Consider the following 11,952-nt stretch of genomic DNA (forward strand, 5'->3'; position numbering starts at 1 on the left):
AGGGTACTGGAATCTCATCTGACATTGGGCGAGAGGCAGGGTACACCCTGTACAGGTTGCCAGACTATCACAGGGCAGACACATAGAGACAGACGATCACGCTCTCATTCGCACCTACGGCCAATTTAGAGTCACCAATTAAACCTAAGTGCATGTTTTTGGACTGTGGGAGGAAGCCCGAGGATCCGGAAAGGCTTGACTCTCATATGAATGACAACTATTAATGCCAATTATTGATTCATTTTGGTATGCTGCTTTTTTAATGTTATTTTAACTTTGACTGATGGAGACAGGATCATGGGGAAGTTTTATGTTGAATGTGTTTGTATTGTATGGGTGGGGACAGCACCCACTAGGAATCGAACCACCAACCTTCTGATTAGTGGGCTACCAACTGAGCCCCCCCTGTGCCCACCATTGGCAGTGTTAGAAAGTGCCAGTTCATCTCCTCCTCTCCACTAGGAGGAGGCACCCAGTGGTGGCTCAGGGTTGTGGTACCTCCCACCTTATAGAGGTCAGAAGATCACTTCCTCCTCTTTGTCCCCAGACACTAGTGTTTGTCAGGTGTTTGCAGGTGTTTGCCATGTGTCTTTTGACTTGAACTCCAATGTAAGTAGTTTCTTTATATTCTTTTGAATTATGGTGTGTCTGACATTAAGGTTAATTGATAATTTGTTATGTTTGATCTGATTTGTTTATTAATAGTAAGAATTTTGAGTTTGGTTAATCATTATTGTGAAATTCTTGTTTATCTAATTCAGACACATTTAATATAATTTAAAGAATGGATGTATGAATTGTTTGGCAAAATATTGTAATTTGTTCTCTCTTTTGTTTAGAACCATGGCAATCATCCTACAAGCATCCCCTTTTCCCTATTTATTCACAAAAGATAAATAAAGCAAATTAAACTAAAGCAACCCTGATTCCTGGTGGTTTGTGGCTCCAGTGAGAACTTTTAATATCCTACAGGCAGCCACTGGTCTGAAGGCCTTTTCATAGGCCTGTCCACTTCAATCATATAGCTACCATTGTGTGTTTCTCCAGTACAGGAATATCCTGCTTATTTCCCTCATAATTCCAGCCATGTGTCTCTTCCATTGTTGAACTGCAAACTTTCTTTATTACTAAAGATTGGCAGATTGCAATGAAATGATCCATATTTTCTGAGCCCCATGTTTTTGTGGCCACCTACATTGTGTCTAGCCCCATTGGGACTTAAGGATTGCAGGAATTGTGACAGGAATCACTTTCTTTAGCAGAGCAATATCCTGAATCTCCTCACTTTTTTTTTTTTTATCAGTGATTGATTTTTGTACCCTGTATGAAGAATGCTACTGGCAGATACCCATCAGAGATGGTCAAATCAATCACATCACAATCAAGACACATTTACTTTCAGTGTAAATACATGCATATATATTTTGTATCCTGCCTGATTTAACTGCATGAATGTAGCTTGAGCCATGGCAAGTGTTCGAAGCTGAAAACTTGAAAACATGCGTGTATTAGTGAAATAGCCAGGATGAGTTTCAGTTAGAGACTGAGCGTAAGACTCTTGATAAGAAGTACAGGGTAGTGTGTTACTGAGCAGTCAGACCAACATATCATATAAGCTCCTTTCTTTTTAAAATGGTTTAGACATGGAAGAAGGCTTGCATTTTTGGAGAATGAAAGGCTATTGGGGATTTTCATAATAGTGGATAAAAACACTCATGGTTTTCCAAGTACCTCTGAAAACATTTTATTACTGCATATCTTGCAGACAGGATTACCTTATATTAGAATCCATGCTGCCACTTGCTTGTGGCTCTGAAAGCTGGATTTGGAAATGTGATTTTGAAAATTAAGGTCTCAGACATGCCTTAACATAGACTTACTGTATACTAAATACATGTTTAACAAATACGCAATGTCATTGCTAACATTGAATGGAAAACAGATGAACATCATTTACATTTCTCTTTAACATTTACCACACAACACCTTTCATAAATGTATGACAGATTGTGTATTATAATGCAATGCTAAGTACTAAAATAAGCCCATCTCAGAACTTGATCTTAAAATTGAGAGCTCAAAACAGATAAGGTAATTCTTGTAGGTGATTTCAATATTCATGTGGATGTTGATAAAGATAGCCTGAGTACTGCTTTTATCTCCCTATTAGATTCAACTAGCTTTAGTTGTCGTTGTAGCTTCAGTTTATAAACTAGAGAGTTTATAAAGCCACTCATTCTCTTAACCACACCCATGACCTTGTGCTGACGTGTGGGATTGAAATTGAACCATTAACACAGCGGTCCCCAAACTTTTTTCAGTGGGGGCCACATCAACTTTTCTTTCTGTGATAGGGGGCCGGGGTCAGTCTATAACAAGAAATGATATGGGCCAAAGTGACCACCAGTATTATTGTGTAAATATAACGATAATTTATTGCCCTTGCCACCACCTGTTGGTTTGCTGAAAAGTAATAAAAAGTATTCACATGTTTATTTGAAGTACGACAGATACTCCTTCTATTTTGTAGAAAATTAGAACACAAGCTGATGCCAGTTAACAATGAGTTGATGTGATTTTGTAACAGGTACAGGTGAGTTAACAATTAGCAGGTATTTTGTGTTTAACTGGATTGTTTGCTTCTTGAGGCCACACAGTGAAATAATATTAATACAGAATTATGGTAAGAATCAGGTAGTCTTACCTTGGTGAGCTCATTTTGTATTTACAGATAAAGGTGAGTAAACAAGTATGTTGTCTAAACAAGGCTACAGTGAAATAACATTAATACAGAACAATTGTAATAAACATGTTTTTCATGTGATCTAATTTTGTATTTACATGACCCTTAGATGAGGGTTTTGTGCTGTGATGATGAGGATCCTGGCTCCAAGGTGGGAGTGGTCAATCACAATCTCTCCCCTCACTTCAGTGTAGTCCTGGAAACATGCAGGCCCTTCAGGAAGGGCAGATTAAAAAAAAAAAACAAGCAGCCCATCAGCAGATGACATGCAGCAGTCTCATTTTGTCTGTGACATCACTGTTCATGCTTATAACTTGCTTATAAAAAAGATCATTACTATACTGACATTTTTTCCATATTAATACCTATTAAAATCAGCAGGCTTACCATATCAGTGTGAGCTGTGGGCTTGCTTCTGACTGATGAGGAGATCAATGTCAGGTTCCATTCCAGTTACAGCTAGTCTCAGAGACTGATGCAGGTGTTGATCTGAGAGTCTTGATCTTGTCGGATTTTTTATGAGCTTCATGCGTGAAAAAGTTTGTTCACAGATATATGTGCTCCCAAAAACTGTGGACATCTTCATTGCATGCTTTCTTATGTTGGAGTAGGTCTCATTTTGGAGGGAAGCATAGAACTCTATGAGGCAGTTGGGGTTGAATGCGTCTTTCAGCACATCACTGCTCTGCAACTCAGCCAGTTCGAATTGAAGAGCAGACAGGGTGTCGTTTATGTCGTCAGCAAAAGAGTTCTGGAATATGCAAATGTCTTTAGCGTGGACATGAAGCTCTCGGAACCGCACACTGAACTACGCCCTCAGCGTTTCCAGTGTGTCCTTGCACTTCTTAATTGGGAACGGCACCGCTAGTTTCTCAGCTGAGAGGCTCCGAGTAGCAGGGAGATGATTGAAATCTTGTGTTTGCACTTGTCCCACAAGCAGCGCCAGTTTAACCTCAAATGCTTTGACGTGAGAATACACGTCACTGATTAATTTCCCCTTGCCTTGGAGCTGTAAATTGAGTTGGGTAAGACCACGTCCCTCCATTGCGTTTTTAATGCGTCCCGCTAGCCCCCGTGAAGCGCCAATCATACTCGGGGCACCGTCTGTTGTGATGCTAGCCAGCTTAGACCAGTCTAAATCCAACTCTTCCATAGTTTGGCGTACTTTACAAAAAATATTCTCTCCTGTCGTAGTATTTGTGAGACTCTGCGAGCTGCCAGCTCCTCGGACACTTCAAAAATTGAATTTACTCTGCGAATAAAAATCAGCAGTTATGCTGTGTCCTGCACGTCATTGCTCTCATCCATTGCCAATGCAAAACACTCAAAATCTCGAGCTTTCTCTTTTAGCTGCACATGTAAATTTTGCCCCATTTCTTCAATCCGCCTGGTGACAGTAGATGCGGACAGACTCACCGCGTTCAGGACGTCTTTTTTGTCCGGACATACTTCCTCCACGACAGCATTCAAACACTTCTTGACAAACTCTCCATCACTGAAGGGTTTTCCACAGTTTGTTAACAGTTTAGCTACCTTGAAGCTGGCCCGAAGGGATGACAGGTTTATCTGTGTTTGGCGCAACATTGCGCTCTGCTGGGCAGCAAATGCACTTTTTAGCTTGTTCACCTTGTCTCTCCTCACTTGGCCCAGCAAGCTGGCATACTGCCCTCCATGGCGGGTTTCATAGTGTCAGCGAAATATTAAATTCTTTAAACACCGCCACCGTTTCCATGCAGACTAAACAAACTGCCTTTTCTTTGCACTGCACAAAAAAATTATCTTCTGTCCACTGTTGTTTAAAGATTCTGCATTCAGAATCTATTTTCCGTTTCCACATTTTGTTGACTGACTCTTCCGTTAGCTTGCCTTGCCCGCAAAAACTTGACGCTTACGGCTTGGCATCACGTAGATCGGAATACACCATTGTGTGAGTGGGTGAAAATTAGCTACTACTGTAAATAATTCACAACTAAGGTCAATTTTAATTAGAATGCCTACCTTAATCATTAAATGTGGACATTTTATAAATTAATATATAATAAATGCAATTTTTTTTAAAAACAGGCCATGTTTAGACGGATTGTTTGGGATAGTTAAGTGGGCCACTCCAATTGCTTTGGCGGGCCGGAAGTGGCCCACGGGCCGTAATTTGGGGACCCCTGCATTAACAGTTCCTCCACAGAATCCTGCTTTATCAGACAGTTATTTAGTGATGTTAAAATTTCTGTTAGTGGACTACACAGTGTAGAGTGTAGCTAAATTCACGGAAATGATTCTATCTGTGTTTAATTCATTGCCATGCTCAAACATAATAGAGGACTTTGTTAACTTCAGTCCCTCCCAAACTGATAATTTTGTCACTGAACTCAACACAAGTTATCGCCATGGTATAACCCCGACCCCAAATTCTGAAGAAAATTTTGCGAAAACTTGAAAGGAAATTCCACCAATGAAATTCTTTGAGCCTGACAAGGCAGCCTTCGAACACATGAGAAAACCCTCTGTAAAGCCAGAGCAAAAAATATATAGAGAATATTATAGTGAAAAATAAGAACCGAAGGTTTCTCTTCAACAATGTAGCCAGGTCGACAGAGAGCCAGAGCTCTATTGAGCTATGTATTCCTATAGCTCTCACTATTAATGATTTCATGAGCTTCTTCAATGAGAACATTTGAACTTGAACCAACTGGCAGTGCTTCATCTTTGATCCCAGGAACCTTAGATACAGCTACTACAAATTGCTGATACACAGCTACAGCTGTTGCTTCTCTCCCATCTATTTCCAACAACTAACCTCAATGATTTCTTCATCTAAACCGTCAACCTGTCTCTTAGACCCCATCTCAACAAGGCTGCTTAAAGAAGTTCTACCCTTAAGTGGTACTTCTTTCTTAGATACAATCAGCCGGTCGTTGGCTATGAGCCACAATCTTTTAAAGTAGCTGTAATTAAACCACTTCTTAAAAAGGTTAATCTAGATACTGGAGTTTTAGCAAACTGCAGACCAACATCTAACAATTATTAGGCAAGTTGTATTTTTGAGGATTCATGAATACTTAAGAAAAGTAAAAGTCAGGAGAATATTCCATTATGCACAATGATTAGGCAACTAAATGAAAAATTTATATTTTCCCACCTCACTTGTTTATTGTTCATCTTGTTCTTCTCTGTCTGTTTCGCCCCCTTTCAATCCTCCCCTCTTTCCTCCCTCCCTCTCTCTCTCCCCTCACACTATCAACTTTACGTCTGTCCATCCCTCCTCTGTTCCTCTTCATGAGGTTTCTTATTCTTATTAAATCACATACAATACACTTTAAATTGTCTTTCTAACACAGACATACACCTCTGAAGAGGAAATAAACTTTTGACACATGGTTTGCTCAGACCCCACATCTCAATCTGTGGCCAAGCAGACAGATACTCAAAAGGTGACTTAGAATTATTTAAAAAAGATTGACTTTATTAAATTATTGTGAGTACTTTTCCACTCACCTGTTGGCCACTCCCACCTTATCAGCCACCTTCACCTGTGTTCCCTCACCTGATTTAAACTCATTCTTTCCACTCTGCCAGATTGTCTTCAGCAGCATGCTAAGCTCTTGCGCATTTACCTTTGGATTGCTTCCCCGGTTTTGACCCTGCCTGTCCCTGACCCTTCCTGGTCGTCCCTGCCAAGGTAACCAGGTCAGCCTTCTGTCCCTGTCTCCTCTGCCTGCTCACCCCTTGTCTCTCTCCTGCTTTCTTGGATTCCCTCCCTGGACATTTCTGCTGTAGAGTTGGACCTGGGACTAACTATTGATGGGGACCTTTCATTCAAAGTCCATATCAAAAAACTGATCTCAAATTTAAGAGTAAAGCTTGGTTTTTATTATCGAAACAAGTCATGTTTCTCCCTCAGAATAGGAAGCTCTGATATCAGCTACTTTTTTGCCTTTTCTGGATTATGGTGATGTTGTGTATATGTGCCTCAACCAGCTGCCTACACAGCTGGTGACACACTATCACTGAGCCTTGAAGTTCATCCCTGGTTGTAGCCACCCCTACCACTGTGAACTGTATGCTAAAGCTGGCACGCCCTCCTTGAATGTAAGATGCCATTGTGACGTGTGCTGCTGTCTTTCTTGGCCAGGTCGCCCTTGTGAAAGAGGCCTTAATGTCATTGGGTCTTCTATCTGTTAAATAAAGGTTAAAAAAACTGTTTTGTCTGGCTCTGTTGTGGACAATTTCTAGTGTACCTGCTGTGGATTTTTGTGACCCTGTTTTGTCAATAAACTGTTGAACTGTTCCAACGCTGGTCTCAGTTCTTGGGTCCAATCTCACACGATTACAATTATATGACTTGATTTACTCTGATAGCCATCCAAGCACAATTTTGATCTGTGAGACCCACATAAGTGGTGCTCATGTTTGAGACTTATGTTAACCCTAACACTAATTTAACTAAGGTTGAATTGTTCGGGGACTATAAGTTGAATTACGGTGGTGGGACACCATGAATTGGGACTGCCACAGCCTGAATTTCCCAAGTTTATCAAGGTATCCTACAGGATAACGTCAGGGTGGCTGTCTGCCAGCTGAAGCTCAGTAGAAGTCAGGGGATGCAGCAACATCAAAGTACATCTACTACAGAATGGCTTCAAAAAAAGTCCAGCATTTGGAGTTGCCCAGTCAAAGGCCAAAATGTAACCAAGTTTAGGAATTTAAAAGAGAATTACAGTATATAAATAGATTAAACCAATAATTAGACCAGTATCAGAAGAAAACTAAATTCACTAGGAGCCAATGTTGAGCAACCAATAATGATTCAGACAAGAAAATTAGAGTTCGAGTAGCCACTTGTGTATTTTACAGCAAAATAAGAAAATAGCTACCTTGCAGGAAAATATACAATATACCAAATATTACCAAAACAAAACATGTAAACAAAACAACCTAAAGTGTCCAAAAGTGTCAAAACAAATGTCCAAAAAGCATCCAAAAAGTGTGCACGTTGGGGCCCTTTAATAGTAAGTGTTGCAGGTACCGGTTTGTTCCTTAAAACTCAGGAAAGTGTATGTGTATTTCCCCGTCTCCTTAAAACCTGACCTATAGACAAGGTCATATAAGTCAATATTACACTCTATTCAATCTATATTCTATCAGATGCATCATTTACAGACTTAAAGGTACAAGTACACTAAATGTTTTATCAATCTTGCACATAAATCTCATCAAATCTTATTAAATCTTTAGTTCAGTCCTTAGTTAGTTCAGTTGTACAACTTTAAAGTTCAAATGTATCAAATCAAATCTGACCACTAAACATTTTCAGAACTCACTTCATACCGCTCATGTGACAGCATCAGGTAACCATTATAATTCAACATATATGTACATAACCATATCAAACCAAACAATTTGCATTTACACTGTAAACAATACACATGAGGTTTTAGAGGTATTAAGGAAGTACGCTTAAGTATTCTCACACTACAGGCCTAATAATGTGAGAAACTGCACTAAAAATGACCCTCTAGTTTTACTTTAAACTCATGACTGAAATTAAATTAAATACATCAGTGCTTTACATTTACAAAATAAATTATAATTGTGCGTTCACATATAATAGAATTACTTTTTATACTTTGCAATAGAACCAAACAGATCCCTTAAAATGTATAAATTGGCATAAAATATACTCAATACATTTATACAAAACATTACACCATTATATTATTTCTCTGACTTGATTTTAATGCCACCACCGCTATTTTTCCAGCATGCTGAGAGCAAAAATTAGCATCAGAGCAGCTAACATGTTTCTCACCGTTGCTCTGGGTGGACAAAATCAAGCACACTGTTGAGGCTCGCAGCGGCTCTGCAGCTGGAAAGGGCCACTCCCGTAGCCTACGAGATAGCGAGTTAGCATTAGCATGACGACGTTGTAAGTACCAACGAGCATTTTTCTCAATAAACGACTCGTCTTACCGGCAAATTCTCCTCTTCTGCAAAGTCACTCGGCTTCCGACCGCCAGTGAACGAGTGTGCTGACTTTTGTCTTCTTTTTTTATGTTTAACTTTGTTCTTATTCCTCTTCTTTTCCTCGTGTCTTAGCTTTTTGCGTCTCTCTCTCGTGGCTCAAGTCAGAGAAAACAACCCAGAAAACACCACGCCGGCACTGAACGTGGCCTGCGCTGAACGTGGCCTGCGCAACACCTGATTGGCTGCTAAGGGTAAGAGGGCTGGATGGTGCATTCGAATACAATCGGATTTCTGAAACTTTGCCGATACAACAAACATAATAACAATTTAATAATTTCTTCTTTAACTAAGTGCGTTTCTTCACCTGGGTTACACAAACTTCATTCCAATAGAGATGCGGTGGACTGATCCCAAGTGAGCCGTTCATACCAGACATCCACATATTATGGCTGAGCTGAAGCAGTTCTGAAAGGAATCTGAATCAGGTCTGATCAGCAGCTATCAGAAGTGTTTGGTTGAGGTTATTGCTGCCAAAGGAGGTTCAACCAGTTATTAAATCAAAGGCTCACTTACTTTTTCCACCATCACTATGAATGCACTATGCATTTTTAATGGTGTTCAATAAAGACATGAAATATTAATATAATACATAGTCATGTCGCCTCAGTTGCCCGGTCATGCCGCTTTGCTCTTTACAACACCAGAAAAATCAGACCTTACCTAACTCAACATGACACTCAACTCCTGACACAAGCTGTCGTCATCTCAGAACTTGACTCCTGTAATGCCCTCCTGACGGGCCTGCCAACCTGCACAGTGAAACCCCTTCAGATGATCCAGAATGCGGCGGTGTGCCTGGTCTACAACCAGCCACCCAGCTCCACTGGCTACCTGTTGCAGCCCAAAGCATCAAATTCAAATCTCTAATGCTTGCCTACAAAGTTGTCTCTGGTACTGCACCCACCTACCTGAACGCCCTAATACAGGCATATGCTACCTCACCACCGTTGAGCTCTTCCAATGAACGGCACCTGGCTCTGCCACCCATTCATTCGAGGCAATCCAAACTCTTTGCGTTTCTTGTTCCCCATTGGTGGAACGCACTACCAGTTCCTACCAGAGCAGGGCCGTCCCTCTCTACCTGTAAAAAACTCCTGAAGACCCAGCTTCAGAGAGCATCTTCTCTCCTAGCACCACACAACAATTCTACTCCTTAAAGAATTGTCACTAGCACTTATTAATGCACTAATGGCTGTTATTGCACTATACCTTGATTGTTTGCTTTTTTCTGTAAGTCCCTTTGGATATAAGCATCTGCTAAATGACTAAATGTAAATATATAGTCCATTGACATATATACTACTCAACAAATTAAATCAAAGAAGCTATCCCTAGGTAGCGTAAATGGACGGTGGACAGTAGTACCTGTGAAAACTGTACCTGCCAAGAGAATAAGAGCCCTGTTAATGGAGGAGGTGAAGTAACACGATAAATACAGAGCCTCATTTCTTTGTTCTTCCTCTGCAGGGCACTGAAATTGGGGTTGCTGTGTTGCTTATGTTAATTTAACATGTAATCTACTTTATCATAAGAAAACCAATGGGCAGAAAATATGTTTGCTTGGTAAGAAGCCCCTGAAGTCCTGTAAGGTGATTTGTCAGTCTTGTGCACACAAGTTGTCTGCAAAAGACAAAAATTATGAATTTGTTTCCAAAGTACGGAAAACCATGCAATGTGTCCTGTGTTGTTGCCAAACTGAAATTGTCTTACAGCAACAGCTGTGCAATAGCGGCACCAACAATAATACAACTTGGAAACTACTAAACATCCGCTCACTCACAAGCAAGGGAAAGCTCATTCAGGACATCATCAAGGACCATAACCTAGATTTCATTTGCTTAACAGAAACATGGCAACTACCCACTGATTTTACTGCTCTGAATGAATCCACTCCTCCAGGTTTTCACTCAACTCCATTCCCACCTTTCCCGCAATGATATTTTTGAACAATTCCAGTCCGGCTTCCGACCTCTCCATAGCACTGAAACTGCACTACTCAAAATCACCAACAACCTCCTCCTCGCAGCTGATTATGGTCTCCTCTCCATCCTCATCCTACTTGATCTGAGTGCGGCCTTCGACACCATCTCACACACCAGACAGACTCCTCTCCATAGGCATCACGCACACCCCTCTCAACTGGTTCAAATCCTACCTCTCTGGCCGCACACACTTCATCCAACTCAAATCATTCACACCACAACCACTCCCAGTCACCACAGGGGTGCCCCAAGGCTCTGTCCTGGGACCCCTATTATTCATCATCTACCTACTCCCCCTTGATTACATTTTCCGGAAACATCACATCAACTTCCACTGCTACGCGGATGACACCCAGCTCCACATTTCCACTGAACCTGAGTCCACCCTCCCTCCCTCCTTCCTCACTGACTGCCTCCTCGAAATACAGTCCTGGTTTTCATCCAACTTCCTGAAACTGAACAGTAACAAAACAGAAATTCTACTCATTGGCACAAAAACCACCCTATCCAAATCTCCCAGTTTCACAATATCCATAGACAATTCCAACATCTCTCCATCCCCCAAGGTAAAGAGTCTGGGTGTCATCCTTGACAGCACACTCTCATACATCTCACACATCAGTCACATAACCCGCTCAGCCTACCTCCATCTCCGCAACATCAACCACCTCCACCCCTCTCTTACACCCCACACAGCTGCCATCCTGGTCCACAGTCTCGTCACCTCCCGTCTTGACTACTGCAACTCTCTTCTGTTTGGACTTCCACAAAAACTCTTCACAAACTACAACTGGTACAGACCTCAGCAGCCCGCATCATCACAAGGACCCCATCCAGTCACCACATCACACCAATCCTCCAGCAGCTCCACTGGCTACCAATCACACACCGCATCCAATACAAGACTCTACTGCTCACCTTCAAGGCCCTTCACAACCTCGCCCCTCCATACCCCTCTGACCTCCTCCACATTGCCACACCCGCCCACCCACTCAGATCATCTTCCTCCACCCACCTCTCAGTCCCCCCTGCCCGCCTGGTTACCATGGGGAGCAGAGCTTTCAGTCTCTCTGCTCCCTTGCTCTGGAATTCCCTTCCCCCTTCGCAACATCACATCTCTCAATCAGTTCAAATCACAACTCAAGACATACCTGTTCAGACTCGCTCACTCCATCTGATCCTCCCCACCAACCCCCCTCCTTTATT

The sequence above is a fragment of the Centropristis striata genome, chromosome 12 (genome assembly GCF_030273125.1).
Source record: "Centropristis striata isolate RG_2023a ecotype Rhode Island chromosome 12, C.striata_1.0, whole genome shotgun sequence".
Lineage (NCBI taxonomy): Eukaryota > Metazoa > Chordata > Actinopteri > Perciformes > Serranidae > Centropristis > Centropristis striata.